This window comes from Bos javanicus, chromosome 5, assembly GCF_032452875.1.
Source record: "Bos javanicus breed banteng chromosome 5, ARS-OSU_banteng_1.0, whole genome shotgun sequence".
In the NCBI taxonomy this organism is placed as follows: Eukaryota; Metazoa; Chordata; class Mammalia; order Artiodactyla; family Bovidae; genus Bos; species Bos javanicus.
In genome coordinates, this window is record NC_083872.1 from 7626006 (window position 1) to 7639730 (window position 13725).

Consider the following 13725-nt stretch of genomic DNA (forward strand, 5'->3'; position numbering starts at 1 on the left):
ATGACTTGGAGCCTTCCACATTTATCAGATGGCTTTTCATTATTCTTTTCTATTTTTGCAATTCTGGATCCAAATTGCCTGGCCTGCTTTGGCAGAAGACCAGAGATCTGTTACACCAAGTTCCAGTGCTGCAAGGTGCAAAATTCGTTTTTCACCGATTCCACGAGATAAAGTTAAGTTTGCCTTTTCCCAGACTGGTAGGAAATTTAGAAAGGAGACAGTATTTTCATTCAGGAAGGGAAATCTTGCTTCTTTTCCATGATCACCAATAACTCAATCATCATGACCAAGATTTCTAGAAGAAATTTGACCCAGTTCCATTTCAATTTCCTTATTCAGTCTTTCCAACCTGTGTGTCTGGAAGTGGACATGATGATGAGAATAACTTGCAAGCTGCTCCTCTGCACCAACTCCAGAAAGAACTGCCTTCCCATGGCTCTGATATGGGTTTGCTTCATCTTGGGTCACTAACCAATCAACTCCTCTGGAAGCAAATCAGGCCGTGCAGCCACTGCTGTCATTCAGTACTGAAGCCAAGGGCTGAACTACGTGGGATATTCAAGTTCTTCTTAATCTTTGCAATTCTAGAGAAACATTAATTTCAACAAAGTTCCAAATGCGGGAAGGGTTGGCAGCTTGTAGTTCCTTCAGTCCTGCTCTTCCTGTGACGCGATCTGGTACACTGAATTGTTCACCAGGGTTAGCAGCAGCAGTTCGTAGCAATAACATTTTTGGAGCATTCCTCAGAGGGTATTTCATAATGATTTTTCTGTTTTCTTCCCTTTTTGTTAAAACTAGCTGGTACAATCTATTCTTTAGTGATGAAAACCACATTAAGAAGATCAACTGATTCATTGCACAGCAAATACCACACACATTACTATGTAAAATCAAGTTGGCTATTTCTTGATTTTACTCTTCTCTGAGTTTTTTATTCCTTGATATTCTTTCCTCAGCTCACCCAATATATCCTCCTCTTCTTCAGGTTAGAAGGTTTATCCACAACAAATTTTGTTCTTTCAACTTGCTGCTGAGTGCTTCCTTTTGCGGGGTCAGATTGTCGGCAGGGACCAGCCCAGCGTTGTCCTTTGGTCATGCACCCCAGCTGGGCACCCCCATGGAGTATCACATACACGCAGCCTGCCCGGCACTCCACAGCCCGCAGCCCCCACCATGCCTTGTTTATCCATCCATTCATTTGTGATGAGCGTTTAAGTGGCTTCCAGGTACTGACTGGCGTAAATGGTGCTGCTATGAACATTGAGGTGCTTGTATTTTTTCAAATTAGATTTTTCTCTGGATATATGCCCGTGAGTGGGACCACTCTGTTTTTATTTTTTTAAGGAACCAAGATGCTGTTTTCCACAGTGGCTTTACCGATTTACATTTCTACCAACCGTGGAGCGGGGCTCCTTTTCCTCCACACCCTCTCCAGCATTTATTATTAGAAGACTTTTATTTTTGTCGTGCTGTGAGACATGCAGAATCTCAGTTCTCCGACCAGGGATCAACCTGTGCCCCCTGCAGTGGAAGCACATGGCCTTAGCCACTGTGTCAGCCTTTGCTTTTGATGTTCTAGGATTCTTGGACGTCAGTGTTCATCTTCCCAGAAGTCATTATTTTCCAAAGCATTGGCCTCTCTCTCTTGTCCTTTGAAATTGTGGGTTTGCTTTTATTATTTTTTGTTACTGCTACTTAGAATATTATTAGGACATTATGGGATTTGGAGGTTAGTGGAGATTCCTTAAATATTAATCAGCATATTAGAGTTTGGAAGGGAATGTACATTCAAGACTAGCTCTATAGCGCTGCTGAGGGTTGAAGCCAGGCCAGGCTTTGCTGTGGGGGGTGGTTTTCCACTGGGTTAGGCTGTTTTGCAGCATCGCTGGCTTCTAACCACTAGATGGCAGGAGCACTACCCGCTCAGTTGTGACAACCAAAACTGTCTTCAGCCAGTGGCCCCCCCACGCTCCCCGAGGGCAAAATCCCCCCTGATTGAGAACTGCTGATCTGCAGGGAAAGGACGTCTGCATGGGGATGCCTCTTAAACATATAGCCTTTATAATGCCAGTGCCTCCCTTTATTGTGGCTCTGTGTGTTTGCGTGTTCAGCTGCACACTTTCCAATTCTTTGTGACCCCATGCACTGTAGACCGCCAGACTCTGCTGTCCTTATAATTTTGCAGGCAAGAATACTGCAGTGGGTTACCATTTCCTACTCCAGGGGACCTTCCTGACCCAGGGATTGGACCCTCACCTCTGGTGTGCCCTGCATCGACAAGATGATCTTTTCCCACTCAGCCACTTGGGAAGAATTCTGTATTTTCCAGTAACCTTTTGTCCTCGGTCTGACCGTAATAGAATAAAATTTTAATTAATATTTAAAATATTTATCACTATGCTAAGTCACTTCAGTCGTGTCCGACTCTGTGCGACCCCATAGACGGCAGCCCACCAGGTTCCCCTGTCCCTGGGATTCTCCAGGCAAGAACACTGGAGTGGGTTGCCATTTCCTTCTCCAAAGCATGAAAGTGAAAAGTCAAAGTGAAGTCGCTCAGTCGTGTCCGACTCTTAGCAATCCCATGGACTGTAGCCTACCAGGCTCCTCCATTTATCACTATTATATTTTTAAATCACTTATTTATATTTTAAAAAATGAAATTGAGCACCTACATGGACCAGGCACTGTCCTACATAGTGAGTATTTTAAAATAAATCAGATGAGGCGGTATTCACTCAGCAGTTAAGAGGCTGTGTCCTAGGGTCAGACTGCCTGAGTTCAAAGACTGGTTCCAGCATTTCTGGCTGTGTGATCTTAACCAGTGAGTACCTCAGTTTCATCATATGTAAAATGATAGTTGTGTTGCTATTCAGTCACTAAGTCGAGTCCGACTCTTTGCGATCCCATGGACTGCAGCACGCCAGGCTCTGTCCTCCACTATCTCCCAGAGTTTGCTCAAATTCACGTTCATTGAGTTGGTGATGCTATCTAACCATTTAATTCTTTGTCCCCTTCTCCTTTTGCCTTCAGTCTTTCCCAGCGTCAGGGTCTTTTCTAGTGAGCCAGCTCTTCACGTCGGGTGGCCAAGAACTAGAGTTTCATCTACAGCATCAGTCCTTCCAATGAATATTCAGGGTTGATTGATTTCCTTTAGGAGTGAATCCAGATCAAAATAATAGTTACAATACTGCCTGTTTTTACGCACTTGTTCATAAGGTTAAACAAAACCATGTATAAAGCATTTAATGCAGTGATTGGTGCATATGCTATGCTATGCTAAGTCACTTCAGTCGTGTCCAACTCTGTGTGACCCCATAGACGGCAGCCACCAGGCTCCCCGTCCCTGGGATTCTCCAGGCAAGAACACTGGAGTGGGTTACCATTTCTTTCTCCAATGCATGAAACTGAAAAGTGAAAGCAAAGTCGCTCAGTCGTGTCCGACTCTTAGCGACCCCATGGACTGCAGCCTACCAGGCTCCTCCATCCATGGGATTCTCCAGGCAAGAGTACTGGAGTGGGGTGCCATTGCCTTCTCTGGATTGGTGCATAGTAAGTGCTTAAAGAATGTTAGTTGAGGTGGATGTTACCACTATCCACATCAACATTATGACTGAGGATGCTGTTCTCATCAGGAGAGCAATGCCTCCTCTTGAGTGGAGGGGTGCTAGTAACCTCAAAAATCTTTCTCATATAGCTGAGCCCTGTAGGACTAGGTCACCCAAAAGGACGTGTGGTAAAGAAGAGGGTAGGGCATTCCAGCAGAAGTATTACCTTTTAAAAAATGTATAATCTGTGATACAGAAACAAATGCATTATTTAAATATTTTAATATGTAACATTTACTTTCAACCTGTATTTCTTAGGTCACAACTCTCTATACCTTATAAAAGTGTATTTTGCTATTAGAATTTTCGTGGAGTATTTTTAATCCATTTTAATGAAGTATTGACTCTCAGTGAAAACCTAATATTTTCCTTGAAAACGATATCATTGCTATATGATAATCTTACCTAATTTTAGAATTCCTTCTTATCACAGACTCAGGAAAGCCTGGCTATTTCCTATTTCCTTTTGCTTCTTTACAAATAATGTCAAAAGGCAAGTATTATTTACCAGATTTTTTTTCCTGTCCTTCATTTCCATGTTAGCTATCCTATTTGTGTGAGAATAGGCATCTAATCATCCTTGGGCAATTCTTGATGAACAGTCAGCTGCCCTGGTGATACAAATATAATATTCAAAAACAAATCACACCCATTCCTAATATATGTAAGACCTGGTGCTGTTTCTGACACATGTACAGGTCTCTGGAACCCACATAATAACCAGTGGGGTAGGTAGGACAATTTTCAAGATTGGGAAACTGCTGTCAGAAGTATTGTTGCTTGCCTAAATTGACCCAGTAAATATCAGAACTGGGCAGGGAAACAAGGTTCTCCTGACTTCAAAGCCTGTTATTTCTAATATAAACACAAACATATATTAAAGTAGACCCTATGCTGTCATACACCTCCTTTTCAGAGACCTCTTATTACCTGTGAAGGTTGGATGATGTTCTGCAGAAAAGCTCAGTATGTCTTCTTTATTTTTATTTTTTTACATTTTATGATCCTAAGCTTCTGCCAATGGACTTAAATTACTGATTATTTTAACTCTTCACTGGTTTAGTGATTTTTTGAATAATTCAAGAAGAATGTATTAGAATCCATTTTAGTATTTGCATGATTCTTTTTTTTTTTTTTGATAGCATGATTCTTGAATAATCATTTATCTTGCCCATTCTTGTGAGTTTCCTGAGGACACCTTCTATGACTTTATCTTGGACGCAATTCACAGTTTTTCTCATTGAGTATCACACCTACTGGAAATGTTTTGGATGAATGACTGTTGACTCTTCTAGAGTAGATCACACAGTTCTTTATTTTTGACCATTTTACAAGATAGGTGGTTGTAGTAGCCAACTTCCAAATGTTCCCCAGTGATCCTTACTCCCTTGTATTCATGCCCTTGGGTTCCATCCCACTTGTAGTAGGGCTGACTTGTGTAAAAGGATGCTGCTGTCAGAGACTGAGACCCAAGACTAGATCATAAAACCCATTGCAACTTCCATCTTGCTCTTTTGGATCCCTTGTCCTGGGCGAAAGCTAGCAGCCATCTCCTGAAGACATAGCCGTCTTGGCTCAGCTTTGTGGAGACATACATGATGAACCAAGGAGACCCTTCAAGTCTATGTGAGTAAGCTGTCTAGGAGGTGAGTCCTCCAGCCACAGTCAAGCTTTCAGATGACTGCAAACTCTGCCACTGTATTGACTGAACATCATGAAAGATGGACTGGAGCCATACAACTAAACCGCCGCCAAAGTCATGACCTGCGTAAACCAAAAAATAATGTTTATTGTTTTAAGCCACTAGGTTAGGGGATAATTTGTTATACTGAGCAATAATTAACAAATGTAGTCTTTATTTGAAATGATTTTAAACCTCTTGATAGTTGGGCACTTTTAAAATGGACGTGCTCATCATTTCTTTGTGTGTATTTAAAATGGAAAGTGAAAGTGTTAGTTGTAGTCATGTCTGACTCTTTGCAACCCCATGGACTATAGCTTGCTTATGTCCATGAAATTCTCCAAGCAAAAGTATTAGAGTGGGTAGCCGTTCCCTTCTCCAGGGAGTCTCCCCACCGAGAGATTGAACCTGGATCTCCAACATTGCAGACAGGTTCTTTACTATCTGAGCCACCAAGGAAGCCTACAAAATGGAATACACCTTTTATTTGTTCATCTACATCCGATACTATATTTAAAAATGATTCTTTTAATTCATTTTACCAATAGTCATTTAGTATTTTTAATTTAAGATGGAGGAAATAAATGGAAAACATTCATAAAACTGAAGTGTTAGGCAGTGATAAACTATTGAACTGAATTCACTTCATAACTGTTATAATGTGTTTTAACCTATTTATATCTCATAATATTAATAAAAGAGCTTGAAGAGACTCCCCCTTAATAAAAAAATAGTTGTAATCCTTGAGTATTACTTTTATCTTAGTATTTGTAAGATTTACTATTTGATCTAATAATGACTCAATGAAGGTGAAGTAAGGATGAGAGGAAGAATGATAAGGCAATAAATATTTTTTGCCCTCATCTACAAATCAAGAATTGAAAGCATGCAACGTCTAAATTGATTGCCAGTAGCCTGGTAGAGTTTGCTCCTGGTATCCAAGGAGCTTATGTTTCTTTTAGTTTCATTGTCAGGATAAGCTTTGTGTTGTGTAACCAAAAAGTGTAGCTTTGAAATCTAAGAGTGTAAAGGATGGCTCAAGAGATTTGCTCAAAAAATGAGTATCTTGTAATAATCATTGAAAATATATTTTCATAAGTCAGGTTAGTAGTGTATCAAATGCTTTTAGTATTCAATTTAGTATTTAGTATATCCTCTTTTGCTTTTAACACAATACATTTCCTTCATGAAAGAATTTTCCATCTCCATGTTTTGAAGAAGTGGTTTATTCTGTTGGCATAACATAATGATCACTGCCAGCCACGTTCTTCCATGCTTCTGTAGAATATAAAGCTGCTTCTTTATCCCTACTTAAGTTTATGAATATTGTCAAAAGCCACAAAGCTTCCTGAAATGTTTAAAAGGAATGTGTGCCCATCAATAATATTTTTTAGATTTCATAAGCTTCTGCTGACTAAGACCATAAACCACATCAGACAGATCCAGAAATCGGGCTGGGTTAAGTCTTCTGCTGGTCCTTTGTTCTGACCCGGCCAGTTGCCTTTGATGATTTCCTCTTACTTTGACAACTTTCTTTATTAGTAAGGTAAGGAAAATGCGTGTGTTAAAAGTGTAGCTGTGAATCTTAGCATGTTTTCTTGTCTTGAGCTCTGATGGCTGCATTACTTAGCCTTCTAAGCAGGCCTTTCGTGGTCACTGCAGATGGTGTGTCCTGTCAGTCGGACTCACACATGATGTATGGAATTAATTGTGTCTGCACTATTGAAGGAATGAATGCTTTTGCTATCACAGGGAACTTGTGAGAAAGAAAAATGAGTCAGTAGAGTTGTCACATGTGAATCACGTTTTTAAGTCACCATTTTTCTTCATGCGTATTAAAAAAAAAATAAACACAGGAAGGCACTCCATCCTCAGAATGACTTTGGAGTGGAAGCGTTTTTTAAGACAGACAGATCACAAATTTGGAAGGTCTCTCTGTTTCTTTTTTTCTCTCTCTGTCTCTCTCATGCACACACACGCAAACCCACCCCAGATTTGGAAATTTTCAAATGTTTATACACCTTTTGGGTAAAGGGTTTATTAAAATGATATGAAAGATGATTCTGAGTTTATTTCTACTGCCCAAATAGACACATTTTGTTCATTGTAAAATTAAGGATGCTTTTAATTTGGAGACTACCTTTTAGACCAAATCATAAAAATAAGTGTCATTTTTAGAAAAACTAGTGATGTTGCTAGTCTCATACCTGAAATTCAGCCTTCCCCTCCTCCTGTGCCTGACTTTGCTACCTATGAAATCCTAGGCAACTAACTTATCTGCCTGAACCTCATCTTTCTAATCTTGGTAATGGGTTTTTTGAAGATAATAGATGATGGAAACTTCTTATGACATGCTACTTCATATAGAAGTCACCTGGTAAATATGTCAGTTTTGCTACTCATGATGATGTTGGCAGGTGTTGCTGAGACAAAAAAGTAGGCTTCCTAATGGAATCCATTCACACACCACTTACCTGTGCTTGCGCCCAATCTTCAGAATAACATGTCTGATTTTGAACATTTGTTTTATGAAAAAGAGGCCAAATGGCTGATGAAAGAGTACAGAAAGAAGATATTTTGGCATTTATATGAATGAATTGAATGAACAGTTAAAAGCTTAAAACTTACAAAAATCAAGTCGTAAGACACTTGAATCAAAGAGTTGATACACTTAGATGACATCATGACAAAAGCTAGAAACTGGCGTTGGTGTGGCAGCACGAGTGGTGGAAATTTGGAGAAACTGATGGAGGGGTGAAACAAGTGGCTCAAGTTTTAATTTTTTAGTAAGTTATTCTTGAAGAAGGATTGGATTTTTGATGTGTGTGAGTCCATTCTGAAAGTCTGTGAGATGTACTGAAAGTGATAAGCAAACGATTGTTTGCCATTTACAAGTTTGTCATTTATAAAACTATTCTCCCTGCATTCTATGGGTCAATCACCGTGAAACCAGAGGGGATGGTAGTTAGGAAGCCTTCCTACGACTTTTGGGCCTTATTTTCATAGTGGAACTATAGTCATTGGCACACTACCCAACAAAGCGCCCAGCAACCTAGGACATGTGAGGAATGAAATGCTGTAGGTTCTGAAACAGATCATCACTTTGCGGCTTCCCTGGCGGCTCTGTGGTGAGGCGCCCTCCTGCCAGTGCGTGAGACTCAGGTTCCATCCCTGGTCCAGGAAGGTTCCACATGCCGTAGAGCAACTAAGCCCCTGGACCACAGCTGTTGCGCCTGTGCTCGAGAGCCTGGGAACCACAACCAATTAAGCCACCGCAGTGAGAAACCTTGTACCACAGCCAGAGAGTAGCCCCTGCTTACTGCAACTAGAGAAGAGCCTACGCAGCAGGGAAGACCCAGCACAGTACCCACGCGCCCACAAATAAATAAATAAATTTTAAAAATCCATCACTTTGTTTAAACCCTAAGGAAGTAATTAGAAGCTAATACAACCATCATTGAACTCTCTCTTTGAACCACAAAGCTCCGTTGCATGTCACCTTTGAGCTCAGAAAGTCTTACCAAAAGAAGATAACCCCCAACCCCAACCGACAATCACACGGTTAACATTTTCCTGCCCATTAATACATCACTCATGTCTTAGAACCTGAGAAATAATATATGAGTGAATACAGTGTATAAGCTTCAGTGATGCTGGGGGGGATTATTGGACATGTTCAAATTTAACATCTTATTCTTTCAACAAGAATGTTTTGGCTCCCTTATCTTTCTAGCATAACGCTTGCCCGAGCCATTATTATTATTTACGTATATAAATGAGGAAAATGAGCAGAGGAAGCAGGAGACTCACAGCGCTGAATTTCAAGTCTTCAGCGTTTCTCTACCGTACCACATTGATCAAGGCCATTGTGTTCTGCATGATGCTCACCCTTATGAATTTTTCATCGGAAGTTGGAGGAGAAATGATTAGGCAGGCACCGAGAAAACACAATGCATAGGCTGGTTGTACTTGTTCCAAAATATTTAGAAAGGCAATAAAGTCCTTGTGTTTTAGTTCCTGGCCTCAACACATTGTGTTCTATCAATCACAGTGATTTTGTTCCATTTGCTAAATGAATTTTGATGTGGAGAATTTATGAAACATAAAGTTGAATTAAATATGTATGCATGTGTATCTATAATGTGTATCTATAATTTATATAGTTTAAAAAATGCATTTGGTATCTGAAATGTACTGAGAGTTAGATGCGGATGTACCGTTTCTTTCGTCATCTAGAAAGGTACGAGAGTGCGTACGTGTGTGTACCCGGAGAATGTTATATACACATAGTGATTTTCAGTGTATGATATTTGTAATACAGCTTTATGTTGGACAGTCTCACAATGGAAAGTAATGGGTACCAATTTATGTTGACAGGAATGTGCCTTGGCAAATATCAGGGCAGGAAAAGAAATGATTCACCAAAGTGTCTGCTTAGATATCTCGGTATAGGATGGCTTTGAGGCCAGAACACATTTGTCTTACTATAAGTATGTTCTTTTCCAATTAAAACATAGTATTCTTTTGTTACATAAAATTGCTTGATTCCTTTATAAGAATATAAAATACTGTAAGACTAAAAATAAAATATTAATTAAAATTAAAGATATTAAAGGCCCTTTTTACCCATCGTCTCTTAGGCAACCAGAGAGCTGTGGGGGGCATCTTGTTTAGAGATGGGCTTCAGGAGGTTAGTCTGAGGATAATATCACTGGATTATAAGCCAATAAGGAATTAAGTCAGACTTGGAGGAGAATATTACAGAATAAGAGTGAACCTGAAAGGCTTCTAGCCTATCACAGGTTCTTCACTGGAGGTGAGGAATGTTTGGGAACGTTTTTTAGTTGTTATCAGGTCCCTGGGGATGTCTGTGGTGTTGAGTTGGTGGGAATCTGGAGAGTGAAAGATCCTACATTATGAGAGATCACCTTTACAGCAGAGTTTCTGATCCCAAGTGTAGGACAGCCCTTTAGTGAATTGTCTAACACAGTCAGTGGGAGTTTGGGGGGATACTGTCTAAAAGGCAGCATAGTAAGGGATGAGACACTTCAGGGGAGTCTGTCTTACTTCTGCACACCATTATTAAGGCCTAGCATGTCCTCTAGATGGAGGTATCTTTGTGTTTTTGTTCTTGTCTTAAAGAATGCTCAAATGCCAGGATTTTCCTTGAATTTTTTCTTGCAGAGGATCAGGAAGATAATTCTTATCAGTAATATAAAGATAAATATTTCAACCTTTAAATTATTAACAGCATTTTACAGTAGAAAATTGTAGATAAAAATATCCGTTAGAAACTCAGGGCAAGAGCTTATGATTCATTCTCCGTAAAGAAAATAAGATGATGAAGGACTAGATTCAATTTACTGCTGTCCTAGTGAAATGATTGTAAGAAGAAATATTGTATCTAAATTCACCTCTTCTTTCAGCCAATGTTTTTCAGCATCCACTGTGGGTCAGACACTGCTCTAGGAATTAAGCCTACAGCAATGTCTAAAGGGAATTTACATAATAATAATGAAGGCAGAATATCAGTAAGGTCAGATAGTGCAGGAAGCACTAGGAAGACAGGGTGAGTAGACAGAAAATGACAAAGGGTTATTTTAAAGGGGCTGGCCAAGGAAAGATTGTCTTAAGTGGCATTTTGAGTAGAAACGGAATGAAGGGTGACGTCAGCATGTGAATATGCGAGATGTAAGAAATTAAGCAGAGATACCAGTGAAAGCTCTGAGAATAATGGTCATGTTGAGCACCTGTAAGGAGACCAGAGAACAGGAGGAAAGTTGTAGAAACCAAGTTGGAGAAGCAGCCAGTTGGCCCACAGGAATGGCAGCTCCACGTTAGCCTGTGGAACGGCTTTTGTTCCGAGACGCCTTAAATGCCCCTGGAAGATCCTGAGTGCAAAAGAGACGCAATCTGACGAGTGTTTCCAGAGGTGCACTGTGTGCTCAGCAGTCTTCTTCAGTAGTCTGACAAGAGTGGATGCAGAGGTTGACCTGAGCCCGGCGAAAAGGCAGAATAGGGAAGTGGCTGCTGAAGGCAGAGCTGGTGGGATATGCTGAGGGATGGCGTGTAGGCTGGGAGAGAAAGAGAAGAGCCGAGAATGACTGCAGAGTTTATGACTCCTCTCAATGTTTGGGATGTTCATTTGAGAAATTAACATGTTACTGCAAAGTTAAAACCAACATCATCTATCAGATTTAACCTCCTTAAGTCCTTTCAAATATTGCATTAGTATTAATGGCTGCTGTTGCTGCTGCTAAGTTGCTTCAGTCGTGTCCGACTCTGTGCGACCCCATAGACGGCAGCCCACCAGGCTCCCCCGTCCCTGGGATTCTCCAGGCAAGAACACTGGAGTGGGTTGCCATTTCCTTCTCCAATGCTTGAAACTGAAAAGTGAAAGTGAAGTCGCTCAGTCATGCCTGACTCTTAGCGACCCCACGGACTGAAGCCTGCCAGGTTCCTCCGTCCGTGGGATTTTTCCAGCCAAGAGTACTGGAGTGGGGTGCCATTGCCTTCTCTGGTATTAATGGCAGACATCCTTAATTCTCAGGGATATTTTAGTGGCTTATTGCAGATTGGAGATTTTTCCAACCTTTGGCTTTGATTTTCTGTAGTTTTGTAAATAGTCACTCTAGAGCTTAAGGTTAAAAATACATATAAGAAATACTTTTGGAGGAATGAAGTATCAATAATAGTGTAGTTGTTAAAAGTGTGAATTCTAAAAGTAGACTGCCTGGGTTTAAATACTGACATCCCCACTCAGGAGCTTTGAAACTTCAAGGCAATTAGCTACCCTCTTTTCCCTCATGTGTAAATTAGAAATATGAATATTGCCTACTTTAGAGGATTATTGTGATGATTTAGTGGTTTACTGTATGTCAAATGTTCTGAGCAATGCTTGCACATAATAAGTTCTTAATAAGCATTGATTTTTATTGTCTATCAATACCATTGCTAGTAAGAACAGATATGTAGTGATTTGAATTTAAAAAGAGGCAGGTTCAGAAACAAAAGGCCTGAATATTCCATAAACTGAACAAGCCAAAATGAATAATTGAAAGCGAGTTCTGCATAAAATTAATGGAAAGAAATGAAACTCAGTAAATTCATGTATAAGAAGTTAAAAATTACATCAGACTATTCTTGCCTAACAAGATGTTTAAATTTGTAACCTGAGAGAAGAAACAAAAGAAACTATTTTTAAATTGTTAAAAGAGAAACACTTTTTCAATTATTATTTGTGTCATTAAAGTATAATTATGGTATACATTTGCTGTTTTTTTTGTTTGCAAGTTGCTTTTGAGAAATCCAGACTCTATATGTTTTCTGCATTTTCCAGAATTAAAAAAATTTTTAATGGCATTCTCAAGCACATTCAGTTCAGTTCAGTTCAGTTCAGTCGCTCAGTCCTGTCTGACTCTTTGCGATCCCATGAATCACAGCACACCGGGCCTCCCTGTCTCAAGCACATTGAGGGTACTGAATTGAATGTACACAGTAAGTAAATCTTAATTGCTCATATAGTTGAAAATAATTTTATCATATTGAAAGAAGTTCTCAAAATTGCCTAAAGGCACAGTTTTATAAGCTGTTGATCAATATCTATACTACTTAATAACAATTTTTTCCTAGCATAGAAATAATAAAGTTGTAAAAAAAAATGAGGGCTGACTTATTTACAAGCCCATAAATACTGTCTTTCTTCTAGAGTCTAGTAATAGGATTCCAGCTGGCTTGGATGTAAGTATTCAATAAATATTTGCAGCTTGATCAATGTTTAATTATAAATTTCATGTGCTAAGTGAAGTGAAATAGAAATTCTGAGTTTGCTCTATGAATCAAAATAACTTGACTTTTAAAGTGTAATTGTGATAAGTGGCCTTTAGTTTGACATTTTGAAGCTGACCTGACAGCATGGGATCATCCACAAATGTTTATCCAGTGCCAATTATTTAACATGCATTGTGATTGGAGCTTGGGCATTTCATTTGCAAAGCTGTGGATAAATTTGATTCTTTTCTGGTTCCTTTTATCTCTTGCTTTGGACTATTGCAATACCATTTGCTTTAATTTTCCCCTAGAATAAAATCCAAAACATTAAATATTCTTTTCACTGTGGTACCAACAAATCTTTCCAAGCTGTTTATGAAGTAATATCCTATTTTGCTATCTTGATATGCTTTATTGGTTAAATATATGTAAGCCATATTAACTTTTGTATATTGAAAACACTCCTCTCTTTAAAATGACATTCTGCTTGTTACCTGCTTCTTGGGTGTTCTGGGAATTCCTGGTATGCTGAAAATAGGAGCCAAGTAGGCTTGGGAGAAGATGGGAGAAGCTACCTATGTAATGGATGATTCCTTGCCAGGTTTTAGTAGTCTTAAAATATCCATAATTGCATAATCCAGCAATCTGTGTTGGGGCCAGCTCATGGCA

The 13725-nt window shown here is 39.5% G+C and overlaps 1 protein-coding gene and 1 pseudogene across 1 annotated transcript in view; one reads left to right on the forward strand and one right to left on the reverse strand.

Moving 5' to 3' along the window:
• NAV3 (neuron navigator 3) overlaps positions 1-13725 on the forward strand; it is an 892841-nt gene that overhangs the window by 326573 nt on the left and 552543 nt on the right. The window lies entirely within an intron of this gene.
• On the reverse strand, positions 788-1119 carry LOC133248960 (ASNSD1 upstream open reading frame protein-like; annotated as a pseudogene).